The sequence below is a fragment of the Myotis brandtii genome, unplaced genomic scaffold, assembly GCF_000412655.1.
Source record: "Myotis brandtii unplaced genomic scaffold, ASM41265v1 scaffold977, whole genome shotgun sequence".
NCBI classification, from domain to species: domain Eukaryota; kingdom Metazoa; phylum Chordata; class Mammalia; order Chiroptera; family Vespertilionidae; genus Myotis; species Myotis brandtii.
This window is the reverse complement of record NW_005372062.1, coordinates 515,328-521,497: the sequence shown is the minus strand read 5'-3', so window position 1 is coordinate 521,497 and position 6,170 is coordinate 515,328. Positions and strand designations below refer to the sequence as shown.

The 6,170-nt window shown below is 42.4% G+C and overlaps 1 pseudogene; it reads right to left on the bottom strand.

The window, feature by feature from the left end:
• Window positions 1-232: 232 nt before the first annotated feature.
• Window positions 233-1,765, bottom strand: LOC102250830 (annotated as a pseudogene).
• Window positions 1,766-6,170: the final 4,405 nt, after the last annotated feature.

Here is a 6,170-nt window from a genome sequence, read left to right as displayed (position 1 = left end):
CATTAAATCATTTAATATTTAGCTCATAGGAAAACCATTCCAAGTGTGTATTCAGCCTTTAATAACATTAATATACATGAAAAAAATCAATATACAGAACCATCCTCAATAACCAGTTAACTGTTAGATCTTCCAAAACCAGAGACGGGTATTCTCAAGAGTCAAGACTTCTCAGACTTCTGCACTAATATATCCTGGCACACAGACTTCCTTTAATTTCATTAACAGATTATCATGTTGGTGTATCTCTGCATCTCTCCTTATAAGAGCAGACACAACTTGTGCTGCTCACACTTTGGTCACTGACACCTTTTGTATTTTTCAGTTCTTCCTATAAGTCACAATCCTTCTGACTGTCAAATGTGATGTCCAAAATTATTAGAGCTTATCCTTGAAGTTTCTGGACTAGAAAATGGAGAAGACTCTCAAGCCCTATTTTCTTTCTCAAAGAAATCATCTTCTTGGAACTCAAATTTCTATTAAGTACCTGGGATATTAAATACACTGGATCCCACTGTGAACTGTGTCTTTTCCTCTTATGAATGGGTCTACTTCCAGGCGACAGTTCAATAGCAGGAAGTTTAATCTTATTCATATCCTTTAGAACATCCAACATGTTTGGAACATCTTTGTTTTTCTGGTTTTTTGAATGACGACTATAATTGGTATAACTGGCACCTGGTTGTTGTTTTTTCATTTCAGTTGCTGAATTATCTGAGTCACAAATACGATTATATTCTGGCTGCACAAGAGAACATGGAGGCTGCAGCGAAGAAAACTGAGGGGGCTGTGTAGGAGGAGGAGGAGGAGGAGGAGGAGCAGGAAGCACTGAACTTGAAAATGGATCTGGTTTGACACTCAGTTGAGCAGTTTCTAATGATGGCACTTGTCCCAAACCAGCAGGCCCATAAGTCAAGTCAAAGGAGCAGAATTAGTACTGTTTTTCAGTTCCGGCATTTGCAAAACTCCAGCAATCTGAGAGCAAAGAATAGTTAGTTCGTCTTCAAGGGCAGCTACTTTTTTAATTGCAGCTTCATTTACAGACTGAATTTTCCATTGCTTTGTTATGTCTTAGAGCAGGTAACAGTGGATCTCAAACTAATTGCAAAGGATGGAAAACTTCAGTCTCCTTATCCTCATTTTTCCATATACCATTTCTCAAAATCAGGCCAGCGACAAGCTTCTAAAGGAAGAATTTTCCCAATAATACAAACAATACTCCAAGCTGATCCATAGCCTTTATTTCCCTAAATCTGCAAAACCTGGTCCATGGGAACACCAAAATGTTCCAGTATTTCTCTTAAGATATTCAATATGAGAGACATTGATGAAGCAAACAGAAGCAAATTCAAGGACACATTATCAGTTTCTTGATACCTTCCTCCGAAGCCGAGCCTCCCAGGAAACTCAGGAACATCACGATGCAGTCATTAAGGAACACAGCCTTGGAATCCTCAGTCCACGAAGCCCAAATGTGCTCGACCTGGTTCAGAATCGCTCAGATCCGAGTCTGCCCTCATCCTCAGCCTGCGGGCTACAGGTGATAATGATGCCCCCAGTGACTTGGGTCTGGACCCTGGGGCTCTCCCTCAGCCAGAGTAACTCTGCCTGCTCCCCTGACAAGTGAGTTTGATTCTAGATTTATCTTGACTGCACCCCCCAGCCCCCACATCAGGCCAGGGTCTAGTAGAAAGAATACGCAGTAACTATCTGCCTGTTGGCTTCCTGGTTCATCAGAAGTCTGCAACTTGGTGTGTCCTGCCATCACATTTTCCTACCACCACAAGAACATGACTCATCTCTTGGCCTCCACAAGCCATTAGACCAGGGGTCCTCAAACTACGGCCCGCGGGCCACATGCAAATACAAATATTGTATTTGTTCCCGTTTTGTTTTTTTACTTCAAAATAAGATATGTGCAGCGTGCATAGGAATTTGTTCATAGTTTTTTTTTAAACTATAGTCCGGCCCTCCAACGGTCTGAGGGACAGTGAACTGGCCCCCTGTTTAAAAAGTTTGAGGACCCCTGCATTAGACTATATAAGTAAGTGATTAGAGACCTTCACATTCCCTTCACTTTGGAGGCTGAACATAGCTAACCCAGTTTAATTTTCTTATAGGGAGTGGGGGAGAATAAATAAGTAGGTAATTGCCAGAGAGAAAGGGTAAGGTAGATGTCATTAAGTTGTCTCTTTCCAGGGAGGAAGAGCTTAGACAGCTTGAAGATACCAGGAGAAAAGAGAGCTTGAAAACTGTATTTCTGTGGCTTCCTTTCATTAAAAAAGAATGCTCAGGGAGTACCCATAAGACTGTCAGCTGATTTCTCAACAGAAACTATGCAGACCAGAAGGGAGTGGCAAGAAATATTCAAAGTGATGAATAGCAAGAACCTACAACCAAGATTACTCTACCCAGCAAAGCTATCATTCAGAATTGAAGGTCAGATAAAGAGCTTCACAGATAAGAAAAAGCTAAAGGAGTTCATCACCACCAAACCAGTATTATATGAAATGCTGAAAGGTATCCTTTAAGAAGAGGAAGAAGAAGAAAAAGGTAAAGATACAAATTATGAACAACAAATACACATCTATCAACAAGTGAATCTAAAAATCTGATGAACAGAATAAACTGGTGAATGTAATAGAATCAGGGACATGGAAATGGAGCAGACTGACAATTCTCAGGGGGTAAGGGGGTGTGTTTGGGGGTGCAGGAAGAGATGGGACAAAGATCTTATATGCATGTATACAGTACCTATGGATGCGGACAGTCGGGTGGCAAGGGCCTGGGGTGGGGTGGGAACCGGATGGAGGGGAGCTATGGTGGGAAAAAAGAGGGACATCTGTAATAATCTGAACAATAAAGATTAAGAAATAAAAATAAAAAATAAAAGGAAAAAAGTTCAATAAAAATACAAATGTTTAAGCAACTATAAAAAAAAAGAATGCTCTTTACTATGTTACCTTTTCTACATAACAACATGTGAATTCCTGCTGGTTTTGGTATCCTTTCTTTCCCTGGAAGCAATATAAGAGAGAGGGGGATTCTGCTTAGTTCTTCTTAGGCAAGTCACCTCTGACTCTGCTTGCCTTTAACCTCAGACCAGCATCCCCTATTTTACCCACTCAGATTTCAATGTCCTGCAAGACCTGTAGCTATCTGTCCTACTACTACACCCAAACTAAATTAAATCCAGAAAGGTTGCAGCCTGCACCAGGGTTTTCATTCTCAGGATTATGGACAGTTAGAGCCAGATAATTCCTTGCTGTTGGGGGCTATGCTGTATAACGTAACATTTAGCAACATCCTTGCCTTTTACTAGTATCCATTTATACCAGTAAAACCTATCCCGCAGTTACAACTCCAAAACAATCTCCAGATATTGACAAATGTCCACTGGGGAGGGAGAAAAATCACTCTCAGAATGAAAACCACTGGCCTATAGTGATAAGAAGACAGCTGATATGTGGTGATAGAGCTAGGTATGGAGCAGGGTCCTTTGTTCTTCTCTCTCAGGGAGGCGAAGAGGCTAAGACATGGCTTTGGTTTGAATGCTAGGCCTACACAAAACACAGATATGACATATAGGGACTGCTGCTACGAAACCTAGAAACACATTTAGTGATTTCTCTGATCACTTCATGTTTCCCATTTAATTTTTATCCCTTCATCATGACATGTCTACATAAAGTTCAATTCATTTAACAAATTGTTATCCCATTTTAGGAAAATGCCTGGGTATGGATGAGCCAGAAGGCCTAGTCTCAATTTGACTAAAACTGTTGAGTAGCTTCACGTAGAAACCTCCCGGAGCTCCTAATATCCTGCAGAGGAGAAAGAGCAAATGGATTGAGTCAGCAGGCATCTCCTTATGCCTTTTAGCATCACTTGTGCTCTCTCTGGAGTCACAGGCAGTTCACACTGCTGAGCTTACACAAACACTATCACCTTTTTTCTCATGGATCCTAGATCACGGTTTTAGCAGCCTTGCAAAGTGTTTAGTATTATAATTATTTTTAGAAAATAAAGGTCAGGGAGTACCATAAGGAAGTTTCTTCAGTGAAGTCATATTATAAAACTTTGATTTTTGTTTTGGCTCTTTTTTTTACTGTGTTGTCCTGAATAAGTCTTACTCCTCTCTGTGCTTTACTGTGCTCATCTGCTAAATGTGTATGATTATACTTGCACTATCTGTGTCACAGGATTTCTATAAATAGTAGATGAAATTCTTGCAAGTGGCAAAGCACTAAGCAATTTTAAGGTTTTTTGTTTTTTTTTACTCTAAAGCATTCTAACTGATGTGTGGAGAATAAGAAATTAAAATGCATACCTGAGAAAGGGCTTGCCCTTTCTGTGACTATCTTTAAATACAGGAGGGGTTCTGGTTTTACCCTGATATGTTATGATCTTCTCAATCACATGAGAAATTAGCTTTTCAGGTTATTCCAAAATCATAAAATATGGTAATTGAGAGGCCAACCTATTCCAATCCCTTAATTTTACAAAAGACAAAAAAGGAAACTCATAAAAGGTAAATAATATATTTAAGATCACGCAGTTCATTAGTGGTGGATGCAGTACAGGAACCCAGTCCAATGTGAGTTTTATCAAGGTCAAGTCTGGTTTGGTCATCTTAAATAAATTGCTTGTCCACTAAAACAAAGAAAAGGAAAATATGTGGTTTCTAAATATAATCAACCATTGGGAATATAGAGAAGACTAAGCACTCAATTCAATTCCTTTGGCTTGGATTAGCTCCTGTGGTATTTTCTCAGGATTTTAGATAGCATGACTTCTAACCCAATGGATTGGGATGGACCTTAGAAACCTGTAAATATTCTTTTTAATTTTCTTTTTTGGGGGTTCATGGGGATTTGGGTGGTGGTGGAGTACTCACCATGGTTTAGAAGGCCTAAAGATTTATTTATCTTTTTATTATATTTGTTGTTGAAAGTATTACAGATGTCCTCCTTTTTTTCCCATTGACCTCCTCCACCACAGTCCCTCCCCCTCCCCAGGCTTTCACCGCAGTATTGTCTGTGTCCATGGGTTATGCATATCTATCTATATAATAGAGGAATATGCAAATTAGCCAGGGCACTGTAACATCACAACCAAACAACAGGGACCTGAGGCTGCATGGCGCCTGGCAGGGGCAAGGGACCTCAGGCTGCACCCCCTACCCTGGTGCCGGGCCTGGAGACCTCAAGCCATGCCCCCCACCCCACAGGGCTTGACAGGGGACCTCAGGCTGCGCCCCCCACCCTGGTACTGGGCCTGGAGACCTTAGGCCACACCCCCACCCCGGCACTGGGCTGGGAGATGTCAGGCCACACCCTCCACCCCAGTGCCAGGCCAGGGGACCTCAGGCTGCGCCCCTTGCCCGGTGGGGCTTGACAGGGGACCTCAGGCTATGGCCCCCACCTGGCAGGGCTTGATGGGAGACCTCAGGCTACACCCCCTGCCCAGGAGGGCTTGACAGGAGACCTCAGGCTGTGCCCCTCACCTGGCAGGGTTTGACGGGGGACCTCAGGCCATGGCCTCCATCTGGATAGGCTTGTTGAGGAACCTCAGGCCGTGCCCCCCACCTGGCAGGGCTTGACAGGGACCTCAGGCCAGGGGACCTGAGGCTGCACCACCTGCCCAGAGGGGCTTGATGGGGGGTGGTCTGACCAGGTCTTGGTCTTACCCATGGGGGTAGGGCCGGCCGGGTCTAGGTCTCCCGTGTTTTCGAAGCACTTGAGGGTGGTGGGTGGGGACTTGATTCTAGGTCCTACAGCGTGCCCCAGATTCTGACAGGAGGGAGATTTTCATATACATTTTACTAATTTATTTTCTTTCATCTCTGACACTTCTATTATAAAGAAAGGGCAAATAGCAATATTAAAATATTTCCTCTAATTAATTCCCTTTTAATGTGCATGGATGTCATGCACTGGGCCACTGGTATGCATATAAGTTCTTTGGTTAATCCTAAAGATTTATTTAATCTTGGCTCTCATTTTGTTTTCTCAAATGATCTTGCGTCATGATTGGTTACAGTCTTTTTCTGAGGTATGAAAAGACACTACTGTACATTCATTCAAACTGAGACCTTACTTGATATCTTATTAGTTTTCAGGCACCAGCTGCTAGACTTTCAGAATCCAATACAATGTCACACTGAGGCC